The 18,353-nt window shown below is 39.2% G+C and overlaps 1 pseudogene; it reads left to right on the forward strand.

The window, feature by feature from the left end:
- Positions 1 to 6,028: 6,028 nt before the first annotated feature.
- Positions 6,029 to 6,645, forward strand: LOC144613045 (large ribosomal subunit protein uL22 pseudogene; annotated as a pseudogene).
- Positions 6,646 to 18,353: the final 11,708 nt, after the last annotated feature.

The raw sequence follows: 18,353 nt of genomic DNA on the forward strand, positions 1-18,353 counted from the left end.
AGTTTGACTTCTTCTTTGCCACTTTTGATGCCTTTTATTTCATTTTGTTGTCTGATTGCTGATTCTAGAACTTCCAACACTAAGTTAAACAACAGAGGTGAGAGTGGACATCTCTGTCGTGTTCCTGATCTCAGGGGGAATGCTCTCGGTTTTTCCACATTGAGGATGATATTTGCTGTGGGCTTTTCATATATGGCTTTTATGATGTTTAGGTATGTTCCTTCCATCCCGACTTTCTTGAGGGTTTTTATTAAGAAAGTGTGTTCTATTTTGTCAAACACTTTTTCTGCATCGATTGACATGATCGTATGGTTCTTATTTTTTCTTTTATTAATGTGTAGTATCACATTGACTGATTTGCAAATATTGAACCAGTCCTGCAGTCAAGGAATGAATCCCATTTGATCATAGTGAATAATTCTTTTTATATGCTTTTGAATTTGATTTGCTAGTATCTAGTTGAGAATTTTTGCATCCATATTCATCAGGAATATTGGCCTGTAGTTCTCTTTTTTTGATGGGTCTCTGTCTGATTTGGGAATCAAGGTAATGCTGGCTTCATAGAATGAATCTGCAAGTTTTCCTTCCATTTCTATTTTTTTGGAACAGCCTGAGAAGGATAGGTATTGTCTCTGTTTTAAATGTCTGGAAGTATTCCCCAGGGAAACCATCTGGTCCTGGACTCTCATTTGTTGGGAGATTTTTGATAACTGATTCAATTTCTTCACTAGTTATGTGTTCTGTTAAAATTTTCTATTTCTTCTTGTTTGAGTTTCAGTAGTATGTGGGTGTTTAGGAATTTGTCCATTTCTTCCACATTGTCCAGTTTGTTGGCATATAATTTTTCATATTATTCCCTGATAATCTTGTATTTCTGAGGGGTTGGTTGTAATAAATCCATTTTCATTCGTGATTTTATCTATTTGGGTTCTCTCTCTTTTCTTTTTGAGAAGCCTAGCTAGAGGTTTATCAATTTTGTTTATTTTTTCAAAAAAACCAACTTCTAGATTCATCGATCTGTTGTACTGTAGGGCTTTTGGGTTTTTTTTGGGGGGGGGGTTCTATATTGTTTATTTCTGCTATGATCTTTATTACTTCTCTTTTTCTGCTGGGTTTGGGGTATCTTTGTTGTTATGCTTCCAGTTCTTTTAGGTATGCTTTTAGATTTTGTATTTGGAATTTTTCTTATTTCTTGATATAAGCCTGGATTGCAATGTATTTTCCTCTTAGGACTGCCTTTGCTGCATCCCAAAGATTTTGGATTGTTGTGTTTTCATTTTCATTTATTTCCATATATTTTTAAATTTCTTCTCTAATTGCCTGGTTGATCCATTCGTTCTTTAGTCAGATGTTCTTTAACCTCCATGCATTTGGAGGTTTTCCAGACTTTTTCCTGTGGTTGATTTCAAGTTTCATAGCATTTTGATCTGAAAGTGTGGATGGTATTATCTCAATTATTTTATAGTTATTGACAGCTGTTTTATGACCCAGTATGTGATCTATCTTGGAGAATGTTCCATGTGCATTTGGGAAGAAATTATATTCTGCTGCTTTGGGATGTAGAATTCTAAATATATCTGTCAAGTCCATCTGGTCCAGTGTATCATTCAGGACCAGTATTTCAGGTATATTCAGGGTCAGTATATTCAGGATCAGTATTTCTTTACTGATTTTCTGTCTAGATGATCTGTCCATTGTTGTAAGTGGAGTATTAAAGTCCCCTGCAATTACCACATTCTTACCAATAAGATTGCTTATGTTTGTGATTGTTTTATATATTTGGGTGTTTAAACTGGGGGCATAAACATTTATAATTGTTAGCTCTTCTTGATGGATAGACCCCATAATTATAGTTTAAAATATAGCTTGGGTGTTTAAATTGGGGGCATAAACATTTATAATTGTTAGCTCTTCTTGATGGACAGACCCCATAATTATAATTTAAAATATAGCTTGTCTGATATAAGTATGGCTATTCCAGCTTTCTTTTGACTTCCATTTGCATGATAGATGGTTCTCTATCCCTTCACTTTCAATCTGAAGGTGTCCTCAGGTCTAAAATGGGTCTCTTGTAGACAGCATATAGATGGATCTTGTTTTTTTTTTTTTTATCCATTCTGATACCCCATTGTGGTAGGGTCCCCTCCCTAAGGAAAGAAAAAAAACCCTCAAAGCAACCTGACTATATGCATACGTGACAACGTCTCTCATGACCTTGTAACATGAGACCACTTTATCAGACTACATGTTTGTCTGTTACCATATATGGGAGACAGGAAGTACAAAGTATATATTTAAAAAAACTATGCTACGTGCTGTTTGGGGCTCAGTTCTTTGGGTACAAACCCAACTGAATGGTGCCAGCAAAAATGAAGTGGCTCCCTAGAAAGAAAAGCTTTGGTGTCATAACTCTGTGTGCTAGAATCCTGTTACACTGTGTCTTTGGACCATTTAGTCTATTTACATTCAGCATTATTACTGAAAGATATGGATTTAGTGTCATTGTGTTATCTGTAGGTTTCATGTTTGTGGTGATGTCTCTGCAACATTAGTAGTCTTTGCAACATTCCACTCACAGAGTCCCCCCTTAGGATTTCTTGTAGGGCTGGTTTAGTGGTGATGAATTCCTTCAGTTTTTGTTTGGGAAAAGCTTTCTCTCTCCTAGTATTCTGAATGACAGGCCTTCTGGATAAAAAATTATTGGCTGCATATTTTTCCTGTTCAGTACATTGAGTATTTCCTGCCACTCCCTTCTGGCCTGCCAAGTTTCAGTGGATAGGTCTGCTACTACCCTCATGTGTCTACCCTTGTAGGTTGAGGCCTGTTTGTCCCTAGCTCCTTTCAGAATTCTCTCTGTATCTTTGCATTTTTCCAGTTTTAATATGATATGTCATGGAGAAGGTCGATTCCTTTTACATCTGAAGGGAGTTCTCTGTGCCTCCTGGATTTCAATGTCTATTTCCTTCCCCAGATCTATGATTTGTCAAGTAAACTTCTGCCCCTTTCTCTCTCTTCTTCTTCTGGAACTCCTATGAGATAGATATTACTATGTTTCATTGAATCACTTAGTTCTCTAATTCTGCCCTCAGTGGTCTAGATTTTTTTTATTTCTCTTTTTCTCAGCTTCATCTCTTTCCATAATTTTATCTTCTATTTTACTTATTCTCCCCTCTGCCTCTTGAATCCTCATTGTCACTGCATCTAGTTTATTTTGCACCCCATTTAAAGCATTTCTTAATTTGTCATTACCATTTTTTAGTTCCTTGATCTCTGTAACAATAGATTGTCTGCTGTCTTCTATGCCTTTTTCAAGCACAGTGATTAATCTTATGCCTATTATTCAAAATTCTTTATTATATATATTGTTTGTATCTGTTTTGAGCAATTCTTTAGCTGTCACTTCTTCCTAGAATTTCTTTTGAGGAGAATTCTTCTGTTCCATCATTTTGGCTGTTTTTTTGTTTTTTTGGTTTTTTTTTTTTTTTTGTCCCTTATGTGTTTTAAAAGCTTATTATGTGTCCTTCACCTGTGAGCACTAGTATATTAAAGAGAGGTCATACACTGACCAGGGCCTGGCTCTTCAGGTGTTTTTTTGGAGTGTGTTATGTGTTCTCTGTTGTGACTCTGGTTGCTTTATCTCCCTACCCGTAGTGATGTTTTGGACCCTCCAACAGGTGTGCTTTGATTTGCTCATTGAAGTAACCCTGGAAAAAAAAAATTTAAGGGGTGGTGGTGGTGGTGGAAGAGCCTTATCCCATACAAAGAGAGAAATGACATGGGTGGGGAAAAAAAGAAAATTTATCAGGCAGGGAAACTATTGGCTTAATCCAGAGAGAGAGGAAAATAAAGGAGGAGATATAGAAAAGAGAATAGATTAAATATGTCTGCTTAAACAAACCAACAACCAGAATAACCAGACTAGAGAAGGGAAGAAAAAGAACGAGAAAAGGAAGTAAGAAATGTATATATTTGTCCAAGAATTAAATCGGAAAGTGAAAAACTGCTGGGTGCCTTGGAACTGGTGGCAGAGCTGGTCTGCAGGAGGGGCTGTCTGGTTGGTCAGCATCAATCTCTCTCTGGTAGATTCACAGTTACCAGGTGCTGAGGGGCCTGGTTTGGTGTAGACCAATCCCAACCTCCATTGTGGGCCTGCTGTCCACTCCCTGAAGCCCCACCTTGTTGGTGATGGGGAGAAAAATGGCAACACCCCAGTCTCTCCTCCTTGGACCGGGTGTCCCAAATCACTCTGTTCAGTACATTCTCACATTGTTGTGAGGGTGTGAAAGGGCCATTTTTGTTTGTTTTTTTTTTTCTCCAAAGTCTCCCACATCTCCCTGGGGCCTGTCTGGAATTTAAACCCCAATGTCTTAAAGGATCCCGCTCTGTATGCCCCAGTTCTGGGGAAGTGCTACTCTGCCCCACCGATGAAGGGCCTCTTCACAGTGCCCCAGAGGCATGAACAAGGCAGTTTGTCCTGCTCCGCCAACTCTGGAGCCTCCCTGGTGCTCACTTGGATTGAAGCCTCAAAGTCTTAGAGGATCCCACTACTGTGCACCCCGGTTCTGGGGAAGTGCTGCTCCACCCTGCCCATAAAGGGTCTCTAGCTGGTTGGCACAGGCAGGGTCCTTTGTCCCTTGAATGGCTATATACCTTTTTCCCACAGTACTGAAGGAAGGGGATTGCTTTCTCCTACTGAGGACTAGCCTCTGAACTAGTTACTGAGTCCAGGGCTGGCTCCCCACCTCACCAGGTGCACAAACAGGGCAGCTGTCTCCAGTCTGGAGAAAACCCTGCAGTTAGAAATTGGATTTTCCTCTGTTTTTTTCCGATCTCGGGCCTGTGATTATTCTCTTGTCCAAATACAATCCTACACTTTCACAGCTTCTTTCTCTTTTGTCTCTCTGCAGAAGGGGATCCTTCCCCTCCATGCCTATGTCACCCATTTTATCTCTCCCAGTTCACAATCATGCACCTATGACCTACCAGGTTTTCCTCGTGGTCCCCTGAAGACATCTCTGTCACTCTGCAGCTCAGACTTTCAGAATTCCAAGACTTCTGGCCTCAATACTGCTGTGTTTGAGGGACGAGGGAACTTTGGGTCTCCCTACTTCTCATGTTGGATTCATCTGGATGCCTTTTATTTCTTTTTGTTGTCTAATTGCTGAGGCTAGGACTTCTAGTACTGTGTTAAATAACAGTGGTGAGAGTGGACATCCCTGTCTTGTTCTTGACTGTAGGGGAAAAGCTCAGTTTTTATCATCATTGAGGATGATATTAGCTGTGAGCCTTTTATATATAGCCATTATTATGTTCAGGTATGTTTCCTCTATCCCTACTTTGTTGAAGGTTTTTATCAGAATGGATGTTGTACTTTGTCAAATGCTTTTTCTGCATCTATTGAGAGGATCATATGGTTCTTATTCTTTCTTTTATTAATGTGTGGTGTATCATGTTGATTGATTTGTCAATATTAAACCACCTTGCATCCCAGGAATAAATCCCACTTGATTCTGGTGAATTATTCTTTTAATGTACTCTTGGATTTGATGTGCTAGTATTTTATTGAGAAGTCCTAATTTCTAATACTAATTTCTCACCTAATTGGATGATTTTAGGTAAGTCTCTTAACATCCTTGGGATTTTTTTTTCCCTAGTAATTAAATGTATTTCTGTTGTTCTAATATATTTTTGGTTGCCTCCTATATGCATGAACTTTTCAGGACAATGGGAAGGACACATGGATAAAACATAGATGGATCTCCTGAGTCTGGCAGGTTGAAACACTACATTACGTTGTGATGTATAGAACGATAGAAATATATCCAAAGTAAAAAGTCTGTTTTGTCATTCGCTCTGGACTGAATGTTTGCTTCACCCTAAAACTCATATGTTAAAGCCCTAATCCCCAGTGTAATGGTATGTCTACTATACAGTTTGTGATCAAGTCTTTTGTAAGTGGAGCCTTTGGGAGGTTATTAGGTCATGAGGCTGGAGACATGATGAATGAGAGCAGCACCCTTATAAAAAGAGACATGAGCTCTTCCCGTAAGCGGCCTGAGGTGATCTCTGAAAATGGTTCGCTATTCACTTGACCCGGAAAACCCGACAAAATCATGCAAATCAAGAGGTTCAAATCTTCGTGTTCACTTTAAGAACACATGGGAAACTGCCCAGGCCATCAAGGGTATGCATATCCGAAAAGCCACCAAGTATCTGAAAGATGTCACTTTGCAGAAGCAATGTGTGCCATTCCGACGCTACAATGGTGGAGTTGGTAGGTGTGCCCAGGCCAAACAGTGGGGCTGGACACAGGGTCGGTGGCCCAAAAAGAGTGCCGAATTTTTACTGCACATGCTTAAAAATGCAGAGAGTAATGCTGAACTTAAGGGTTTAGATGTAGGTTCTCTGGTCATTGAGCACATCCAGGTGAACAAAGCCCCCAAAATGCGGCGTAGAACTTATAGGGCTCATGGTCGGATTAACCCATACATGAGCTCTCCCTGCCACATTGAGATGATCCTTACTGAAAAAGAGCAGATTGTTCCTAAACCAGAAGAGGAGGTTGCACAGAAGAAAAAGATATCCCAGAAGAAACTGAAGAAACAAAAACTTATGGCCTGGGAGTAAATTCTGCATGAAATACATGCAAATAAAAGTAAAAACAGAAAAAAAAAAAAAAAAAGAGACATGAGAGAGATGATCTCTGTCTGCACCATTTGAAGTCAAAGCAAGAAGGTAGCCATCTGCAAAACAGGAACTGGGTCCTTACCAGATACTGAATCAGCAGCAAGTTGATCTTGGATTTCCCAGCCTCCAGAACTATGAGAAATAAATGTTTGTTTTTAAACCACTCAACCTATGGTATTTGTTAGAGCTGACCAAGGTGACTAGGACAGTCAATCATACAATAACCTTTTAGTAAACTATTTCAGTCCATGGCATTTCTTTAGTCTGTTCTCCCACCAATCGTGCAACAAATGCTGGTGTTGAATATAGCAAGTCTTTAGCACTTTCCTGATTGTAAATTCTGGTTGTAGCATCATATTAAATACACTGTTCAAGAAAATATCTAAGGGCTTATATATGCAGAAAATTCTTTATTTCATGAGTAAAGCAAGTTGGCAAAGCACCAACGAATTCGAAATAGTGGAACATCTGTAGAAAGAGGGTAAAGACAACAGTTTTTTAAACCCTAGAAGACTGCAAATACACTCAGGAGAAATGACAGCTGATTGGAAGTTTTAGTGGAAGTCATAGTGTGCAGCACTATTGAAAAGAACTGGACAGTCTCAGTGTGTGGGCAAGCAAGCTTCAGCATGTTCAGCCCAAATCTCTCTCATGAAGGCTACAACCATTTGCCCACCAGTCTATTCTACAGCTCACATGGAGGTCTCATAGTGAGCACCATATCAGACTGCAAAATATTTAGTTTATTATTCTTATCCCCAAACCTTCTTTTTTTTCTACTGTTTTCTCATTTCCTCAATTTTCCCATTTCTTCCAGCCTGGGAATCATCCCTACTCCTTCTTCAACAACACCCCACATCCAGTTTGTGACCAAGTCTTTTCAGTTTACCTTAATGGGTGCTTGTACATCTTCTCTGCTTCTGTGGCCACAGTGCAGGCCTCCCTCATTGCTCTCCTGCTAGTCACAACCATCAAACTTGTTGTCCAACTTTAATACATGTCTTCTACCTCTACCAAATAAGCTTTCTGAAAAGTAAATCTTTTAAGTTCCTCTCCCTGTTAAAATCCATCTGTGCTCTCTATTACCACAGAATAAAATCCAACTCCTTGGCATACAGGACCCTATATAATTTAATATTGCTTAGCAGGGGAATGGGGAAGGATAACACTAATCTTCTCAGAGCTGTGGGTCTTTAAGGGTCTTGATCTCCACCAAGGAATGCTATAGAAGTGCAGGGGGTTCCTGAACCTTGCTCTCAGGAGCCTGAATTGCAGGCATAGACCCCCTGGCTTGAAAATTGAAACCCAGTCCAAACCACCTGGCCCACCACTGCCCTGTTCACCCAGTCTTCCCACTTTCCTTTGGGTCAAACCCTCTGTCGCCTGCGCCCTCACCTAAGCAAGTTCAGTGAACTGTACTGTAGGGTGTAGAGGCTGCCACCAATAGCAGGGGATGAGGAGGGCTAAGTCTGCAAAGAACAGGCTAGGTCTGGCAAGCAGGGTCTCTCATCAGCTAGTTGACCTATTTTTTTTTTTTTGAAGTAGTTATAGATTCACAAGAAGTTGTAAAAAAAGTGTAAGGAGGTCCCAGTCACCCTTACCCCGCCCTCCCAACAGTAGCTTCTTGCATAGCATACAATATAAATACCAGGAGATTGACATCGGTGCAATCCACAAGGCTTATTCAGATTTCACCAGTTATGTTCATACTCACTTGCATGTGTCTGTGTGTACAGTTGTATGCAATTGTATCACATCTGTGGCTTTGTGCAGTGTTGGGGAACCTGGTCAAAAAGACCTGACTGCCGATTGACTCTACAGCTAGACCTGGGCACTCAGAGGCTCTTAAGATTTAACCGGCCAGTGCAGAGATCCACCTGTCTTGCTGCTGCCCAAGACAAACCTCATATAGAAGTTCCTCTTGTTTATTAAAACTGCAACCTACCAACCTAGAGTGACCTGCCTCTTTCTCTGATAGATCTCTGCCCTCTGCAAAAGGCTGGTTTCAGATTACACCTTGGAAGCTTCCAGGAGGGTTGCAAATCAACTTATGGCCACCACCACAATCACCATAGAGAACTGTTCCTTCACTACAAGCCCACCCCCACCCCCAGCATACTACACTTTGTAGACCCTCTTTCTCTTCCCCTAATGGAACCCTTGGCAACTACTATCTTTCTTTTCACTTCTATAATGGCATTATTTCAAGAATGCTGTATGAATGGGATCACACAGTACACAACCTTCTGAGTTTACCTTTCCACTCACAAAACTTCCCTGGAGCTACATCCAAGTTCTTGTGTATCTAGTTAGCTGACTTTTGATTGCTAGCAAATACTTCATAATATTTGCCAGCTGCTACAATGAGTATTACATTGGTGGTGATGGCTTTTTTTCCATTCTTTATCTGCTCAGTAAACGTCAGGCTCCTACTATATAGCTCCTACTATATGCAAGGAAAACACAAGAATAAAGAAATGAATCAGATATATTTCTGACAACTTGAAAGTCTGGTGGAAAAATCTTATGGCCCATTAAGCCCACAGACTAGTTTAAAGAAAAAGGGGAGACAGATGATACTTACAGATTTTCTGTATAAAGGCCAGAATAGTGTGAGTCACTAATCGGGAATTGGAGTGGGGATGCAGGGACCCGTGCTGTTCCAGTGCATTTATCACGCCACCATGGCAGGCACTCCTCACCCTTCCACACTCACATGGAGAGCATTCATTCACATGGTGTTTGGCTGATTGTAATTCCCAGGGATAAGAGCTTGAGTGCCAAAGAAAAAATAAATTTTGGGTAGAAGAATATATATGGAAACGTTCACATAAAGCAAAGACGATGGATGATAGGAATTTACTGTGATGCTAAGGAAGCTTAAGCTCTGTGTCCCTTGTAAGATCCTGGGAGAAACCTTAGAAATCTGTTTATGTGCTTACATGTTTCTGTAAAGCTGGCAAAAGAGAAATGCAAACCTGCCACTTACCTACCTGGAAGAGAGACCAGAAATATCTGGTATTCAGTACTAACTGAATACTAGTCATGATTCTAACTTTTTAAAGGTTCTTGGAAAAGATGTGTCTTAAAACTTCAGCCTGCCACCTGTGTAAATTTAAGCAAGACACTTAATCTCCTTACAGTTCACTATGCTCATCTATAAAATAAGGTTGATAGTATCTACTAATATTTGAGATTGCTTAATGTACTCTTTATATGGATTTTTTCACTTGATTCACCAACTGTTCTACAAGGCAGGAGCCTTTATTATCTCTAATTTACACATAAGGAAACAGGGACAGAGTGTTCAGTGTTTTGTCTTAAAGTCACATGGTTAGTGAGCAAAGCTGGCAATCAAACCAGGGGGCCTGAATTCAGAGCCCAGTCTCTTAACTGAATAGCAACACTGGTAGTTGCTGTTTTCAGCAGGGTTGTTACTCAAGTCAATTCAGATCAATTTAACACAAAAGGTATCTCAAGTACCTATTCATGCAGGGAGTCCCTTGTGAAAATCAAGAGAGATGTGAGACAATTGATAGGAAAGTGCTTTGGAGGAGATCTATGGAGGAGACCTATAGTAGTTTTTTGTTTTTGTTTAGTTTTGTTTGGCATTTAGTTTTCTTTTTTTCAAGTTTTTATTTAAATTCTAGTTAGTTAACATATGTGGTAAAGTTGATTTCAGGTGTAGAATTTAGTGATTCATCATTTACACATAAAACCCAGTTCTCATCACAGGAAGTGCCCTTCTTAATGCCCATCACCCATTTAGCCCCTCTCCCCCTACATCAACCCCCAGTTTGTTCTCTATAGTTAAGAGTCTCTTATGGTTTGCTTCCCTCTCTTTTTTCCCCCTTTCCACATGTTCATCTGTTTTGTTTCTTAAATTCCACACATGAATGAAATCATATGGTATTTGTCTTTCTCTGATTGACTTAGCATAATACACTATAGCTCCATCCATGGCATTGCAAATGGCAAGATTTCATTCTCTTTGATACCGAGTAATATTCCATTGTGGAGATCAATCTATCTATATCTATCTATCTATCTATCTATCTATCTATCTATCTCACATTTTTATCCATTCATCAATCAATACACATTTGGGCTCTTTCCATAGTTTGGCTATTGTTAATAATGCTGCTATAAGCATTGGGGTGTATGTGCCCCTTTGAATCAGTATTTTTGTATCCTTCGGGTGAATACCTAGTAGTATAATTTCTGGGTCCTAGTGTTTTTAAAATAAAAGTATAACCACATAAGCACTAAAGCAAATAAGTAAATAAGGCATTTCTAATTTACTGAATCTACAAAGGATGAAATTTTTAATAGGTGATCTAAACATTCTTCTGTTTAAATATATATATGTATATATATATATATATATATATATATATATATATATATATATAATCAGAGCAATTAGATTTTCCCTTCAACTGTAAGAGTACTATAATGAGAGATAGTTTAAAAAGATATTGAAAAGTTCAGACAACTTGGAAATCCAATTTTGACTGAGGTCATCATGTTATGATCACAAGACTACTTGTGTCCCAAAGCACTTTGTGAATGTCTTTGTTGTAGCTATCACACACTGAAATTATATTTTCTAGTTGTTAGCTTTCTGGGCCCATAAACTCCATCCAAGTTAAGTTGGGTTTATCTGTACATATGCTGCACCTAATATAGCACTTGGCACGGAGGTTTTCTTTAAGGCATGTCTATTCTGCTCCTTTTGGTTTTATTCATGGAACAGCCAAATGAACAGTGACGGAGATTAGCTTGACTTTCCCTATGTCCTTGCTGCAGGGGTCAAATCCCTTGCTAGGCTGCTGGTAAACTGAACTCTGAATAATAACTGAGGGTGACAGTGTGCATTGCATTTGTAATAAGTAGCATTTCATCAACTTCTTATGAAGGGAACAAACAGATATCAATATAACACCTATTTTTGCTTCAAGTCTGAACAGAAGTCTCTCAGAACTGAATGCCAGAAAGCAGCCCAATTACTAGAGAGATATTCATGTTCCATGCTCCACAGCAACATTCTAAGCATGAGTCCATATCTTCTCACATCTCGTCTTTTCTTTACCTTCCAAGTTCAGGCTCAAATTGCCTCATACCTGACTACTTCCAGAACCTATGGATTGGGTATGCCTTATCTTCTTTGTCTTTCCCCACTCCTACTCATCTTTCATATGCATTCCAGAATGTTCTCATCAACGAATTATCTCATCATATCTTCACTAAAAACATTCTGTGCCTCTCCACTACTTATAAAATAAAACAAACCCTTTGGTTTTTATAACTCTCCATCCAGATTCAACTTACATTTTCTTTCTGTCCCAAACCAAGGCCAAAGCACAACAAAAGAAAGGTGCAAACAGCTCCCACACAAATTCTTCACTTTTACTGCTCTGGGTTCTTTCCTATCTGAAACTGACTTTCTTGGTTCTCTTTAAATATTATGCATTTTCATAAAAGTTTAATTTGAATTCCTACCTTCTTTATGAATCCCTTCCTACTTATCACTTTTGCTAGATCACTCTCTCTCTCTACTATAGACCTATCGTTACCTTGCACTACAGCTGTTAAAAAGGCCTTTAGGAATTTGAGAAAATGGCAGTGGAGTAGGAGGACGCTAGGCTCACCTCATCTCATGAACACAGCTAGGCAACTACCAAATTATTCTAAATACCCCAGAAATAACCTAAAGACTGACAGAATAAACACCACAACTACAGGGAGAGAAGAGGCCACATCAAAGAAGGTAGGAACTGCAGAGAGATGGTTTGGGGGAGAAATGGATCATGGGTGCTGCAAAGGGAAGGGAGCCGTGGGGGAAGAGAAAGGCAAGAGAGAGAGGAGCACAAAGGGGAGTGCACAAGAACATTTCCGAAAGGCACTGGCTGGGAAAAAGAGAGAAGCTGATTTTTAAGTTATTGCAACCAGTGGGGCTTAAAGACTGGAGTTTTAAAGGTCAGTGGACTTGGCTAGGATAGAGACCTGTGGGTATTGCCCTCCTCCTGGAGAGAAGGTAGGCAAACAACCCAGAGACAGTGTGGAAACAGAGATCTGAAGAACACCTGGGTCACACATGGGGGAGATTATTCGCTTTTCTTGGAGTGCATCCCAGAGGGGTAGTGTTCACAGAGATGCCTCTCTGGGGAAAATTGCCCCTCCAATGTCCCTCAGCCTGAATGCCTACCCACCTGTGGAGGGCAATTCAGCCCTGACACTGGCCACCTAGCCTGCTTACTCCAAGTCACACACCACTGTTCTCTGGTGCCACTGCTCTTCTCAGTAAAACCTGCTTGAATCCCACCACTACAAGACCCTTCCCCAAAAGACCAGTGCAGGGCCTGCCCATACCACATCCCTAAAGCCTAGAGTTTTGTTTTGTTTTTGTTTTGTTTTGTTTTGTGTTTTAAGCCCGGAGTTTTAAAAGTCAGTAGGCTTGGCTGGGATAGAGCCCTGAGAGCACTTGCTGTTCCTGGCAGTCAAACAACCACAGGTGGACAGTATGGAAAAAGCAATCTGAAAAATGCATGGGTTATACAGAGGGGAGATTATTCTTTCTTCGTGGAGTGCTTCCCTGAAAGGAAGGTTTCGCAGAGATGCCTTTCTGGGGACAAAGGAGCTGGCTGGTGTCATTTTCCTCCCCCACCTTTCAGCATCAAAACAGAGCCACTTGCAGGAGCAAGGCAGTGCTCACAGTGGTTGCCTAACCTGCTTACACCAAGTCCCACACCATGTGGTCTGGCAGGACTGCCCCACTCTGTTAAACTTGCCACATGTCCACACCATGTCTCCTGACCAGAGAGTTCTGCAGGGCACCAGTTCTAGTTGAAGTAGCATCAGGTCTCATTTATCAAGCAGACTAGAGCATCTCTAGTTAAGATTTGCCACTCTGGCCAAGGATCAAACACTGCCCACTGCAGGCAAGAAGAGTCTCTGCAGATGACTGGCCTGAAGGAGAGAGTAACCAAAACACAACAGCAGAGCACACACAGCACAAACCAGACACCCTCCTTGAAGAGCCAGGCCCTGGATACTATAGAAGCTCTTCTTCATAAAGCCATTACTCTCAGCAGTGAGAAACATAACAGGCTTTTCTAACACAAAAAAGAAGACAGAGACTTAGACAAAATGCTAAGGTGGAGGAATTCATCACAAATGAAAGAACAAGACAAGGTCATGGCCAGAGATCTAAGCAAAATAGATATAAGTAACATACCTGGTGGGGAATTTAAAGCAACAATCATAAGGATACTCACTGGACTTGAGATAAAAAAATGGAGGACTTCAGGGAGACCCCTACAACAGAGATAAAAGAGATTAAAAAAATAATCAGTCAAAAAAAAAAAAAAAAATGCCATAACTGAGACCAGAAACAGGCTTGATGCAATGAACACACGACTAGAAGAAGCAGAGGAATGAGTTAGTGATATGGAAGACAGAATAATGGAAAATAATGAAGCTGAACAAAAGAGAGAAAGAAGAAGTATGGAACATGAGAATAGACTTAGGGAACACAGTCAAATGTAATAACATTTGTATTATAGGAGTCCCAAAAGAAGAAGAGAGAGAAAAGGGGGAAGAAAATTTATTTGAAGAAATAATAACTGAAAACTTCCCAAATCTGGGGGAAAAAAAAGACATCCAGATCCAGGAACAGAGGACACCCATCAAAATCAACAAAAGCAGGCCAACACCAAGACATGTTGTAATTAAATATACAAAAGATAGTGATGATGAAGAAAAAAGTCTTAAAAGCAGCAAAAGAAAAGTAATCCTTAGCTTACAAGGGAAAACCTATAAGGCTAGCTACAAATTTCTCAGCAGAAACTTGGCAGGCAAGAAGGGAGGGGCATGATATATTCAAAGGGCTGAATGGGAAAAATCTGCAGCCAAGAATACTCTATCCAGCAAGGCTATTATTCAGAACAGAAGGAGAGATAAAGAGTTTCCCAGACAAAAAAAACAAACAAACAAACAAACAAACAAAAAAAACAAAAAAAAAAAAAACCCAAAAAAACCTAAATGAGTTCATAACCACTAAACCAGCCGTGCAACAAATATTAAAGGGGACTCTTTGAATGGAAAGGAAAGACCACAAGTGACAAAGACAAGAAACAATGACCAAACAAGCAATAAAATGGTACTAAATACATATCTATCCGAATGTAAATGTACTAAATGCTCCAATAAAAAGACATAAGGTGTGGAAATGGATAAAAAACAAGAATCATTCAACAGGATCAGGTGGGATTTATTCCTGGGCCACAAGTGTGGTTCAATATTTGCAAATTGTATGAATGACTGCCCTAGTCATCTTGGTCAGCTGTAACAAATACCATAGATAGAATGGTTTAAAAACAAACATTTACCGGGGCATCTAAGTGGCTCAGTCAGTTAGGCATCCAACTTCATGTCAGATATTGGTCTCACTGTTCCCAAGTTTGAGCCCCATGTCAGACTCTGTGTTGACAGCTCAGAGCCTGGAGCCTGTTTCAGATTTTGTGTCTCCCTCTCTCTCTCTGCCCCTTCCCCACTCACACTCTGTCTCTCTCTCAAAAATAAATGAACATTAAAAATAAAATAAATAAAATAAAATAAAATAAAATAAATAAAATAAAATAAAATAAAATAAAATAAAATAAAAGACAAACATTTATTTCTCATAGTCCTGGAGGCTGGGAAGTCCCCAAGATCAACTTGCTGCTGATTCAGTGTCTGGTGAGGACCCATTTCCTGTTTTGCAGGTGCCTACCTTCTTGCCATGCCTTCAAAAGGTGGAGTCTGAGATAATCTCTCTCATGTCTCTTCCCATAACGGTGCTCATGACCCAATAACCTCCCAAAGGCTCCACCTACAAAAGACTTGATCACAAACTACATGTGGGGTGATGTTTAGTAGACATACCATCACATTGGGGATTAGGGCTTTAACATATGAGGTTTAGGGTGAAGCCAACATTCAGTCCAGAGTGAATGACAAAACAGACTTTCTGCTTTGGATACATTTCTATCCTTGTATACATTACAATGTAAGGTAGTGTTTCAACCTGTCAGACTCAGGAGATGCAGCTGTTTTATCCATGCATCCTTCCCATTGTTCTGAAAAGTTCATCCATGTAGGAGGCAATCAAAAACACATTAGACCTTGGATGGAATGGGATGGTATTATGCTAAGCAAAATTAGTCAGAGAAAGACAAATATCATATGACTTCACTCATATAAGAATTTTAAGAGTCAAAACAGATGAACATAAGGGAAGGGAAACAAAAATAATATAAAAACAGGGAGGGGGACAAAACATAAGAGACTCTTAAATATGGAGAACAAACAGAGGGTTACTGGAGGGGTAGTGGGAGGGGGGATGGGCTAAATGGGTAAGGGGCATTAAGGAATCTACTCCTGAAATCATTGTTGCACTATATGCTAACTATTTGGATGTAAATTAAAAAAAAAAAAAAATTAAATTAAAAAAAATATTAGACCAACAGAAATACATTTAATTACTAGGGGAAAAAAGTCCCAAGGGTATTAAGAGACTTACCTAAAGTCATCCAATTAGGTGAGAAATTAGTATTAGAAATTAGGACTTCTCAATAAAATACTAGCAAACCAAATTCAATAGTACATTAAAAGAATCATTCACCAGAATCAAGTAGGATTTATTCCTGGGCTGCAAGAGTGGTTCAATATTCACAAATAAATCAACATGAAACCCCACATTAATAAAAGAAAGGATAAGAACCATATGATCCTCTCAACAGATGCAGAAAAAGCATTTGACTAAGTACAACATCCATTCATGATGACAAAAACCCTCAACAAAGTGCAGCTGGAGGGAACACACCTCAATATAATGATGGGCATATATGAAAGACCCATAGCTAAAATCATCCTCAATGATGAAAAAAAACTGAGAGCTTTTCCTCTACAGTCAGGAACAAAACAGGGATATCCACTCTCATCACTGTTATTTAACATAGTATTAGAAGTCCTAACCTCAGCAATCAGACAACAAAAAGTAATAAAAGGCATCCAAACTGGCAGGGAAAAAAATCAAACTTTCACTATTTGCAGATGACATGATACTCTATATTGAAAACGCAAAAGACTCACAAAAAAATTGCTAGAACTGATATACAAATTCAGTAAAATCACAGGAAACAAAACAAAAATACATAAATATGTTGTATTTCTATACACCAATATATAATGAAGCAGAAGAGAAATGAAGGAATCCCATTTACAATTGCACCAAAAACTATAAGATACTTAGGTATAAACCTAACCAAAGACTTAAAAGATCTGTACACTGAAAAGATCTGTACACTGAAAACTATGAAAACACTGATGAATGAGATTGAAGATGACACAAAGAAATGGAAAACAATTCCATGCTCATGGATTGGAAGAACAAATATTGTTAAAATGTCTATACTACCCAAAGTAATCTACACATTTAATGCATTCCCTACCAAAATACCAACAGCATTTTTCACAGAGTTGGAACAAGCAATCCTAAAATGTGTATGAAACTACAAAAGACCCCGAACAGCCAAAGCAATCTTGAAAAAGAAAAGGAAAGCTGGAGGCATCACAATTCCACACTTCAAGTTATATTACAAAGCTGTAGTGATCAAGACAGTATGGTACTGCCACAAATAGACATTTAGATCAATGAAACAGAATAGAAAACCCAGAAATGAATCCACAAAGATATGGTCAATTAAGCTTTGACAAAGCAGGAAAGAATATCCAATGGAAAAAAGATGGTCTCTTCAACAAAGGGTGTTGGGAAAACTGGACAACATGCAAAAGAACGAAACTGGACCACTTTCTTACACCATATATAAAAATAAAGTGGATGAAAGACCAAAATATAAGACAGGAAACTATCAAAATCCTAGAAGAGAACACAGGCAGTAACCTCTCTGATACTGGCCGTAGCAACTTCTTACTAGAGATGCCTCCTATGGCAAGGGAAACAAAAGCAAAAATAAACTATTAGGACTTCATCAAGATAAAAAAGCTACTGCATAGCAAAGGAAACAATCAATAAAACTAAAAGGCAACTTATGGAATGAGAGAAGATATTTGTAAATGACATATCAGATAAAGGGTTAGTATCCAAATTACAAAAAGAACTTACAAAACTCAACACCCAAGAAACAAATAATCCAATCAAAAAATGGGCAGAAGACACGAAAAGACAATTTTCCAAAGAAGACCTACAGAGAGCCACAGACACATGAAAAGATGCTTAACGTCACTCATCATGAAGAAAATACAAATTCAAACTACAGTGAGATATTACCTCACACCTGTCAGAATGGCTAAAATCACCAACACAAGAAACAATAGGTGTTGCTGTGGATGTGGAGAAAGGGGAACCCTATTACATTGTTGGTGGGAATGCAAAACCAGTGCAGCCAGTGCAGTATGAAGGTTCCTCAAAAAGTTAAAAATAGAACTACCCTATGACCCAGCAATTGCACTACTCAGGCATAAAATGAATGAATTCTTGCCATTTGCAACAACATGAATGGAGCTAAAGAGTATTATGCTAAGTGAAGTCAGTCAGTCCAAGAAAGACAAATATCATATGATTTCATGCATTAGTGGAATTTAAGAAACAAAACAAATGATCA

Source organism: Panthera onca, chromosome D1 (genome assembly GCF_046562875.1).
Source record: "Panthera onca isolate mPanOnc1 chromosome D1, mPanOnc1 haplotype 2, whole genome shotgun sequence".
Taxonomy (NCBI): Eukaryota; Metazoa; Chordata; class Mammalia; order Carnivora; family Felidae; genus Panthera; species Panthera onca.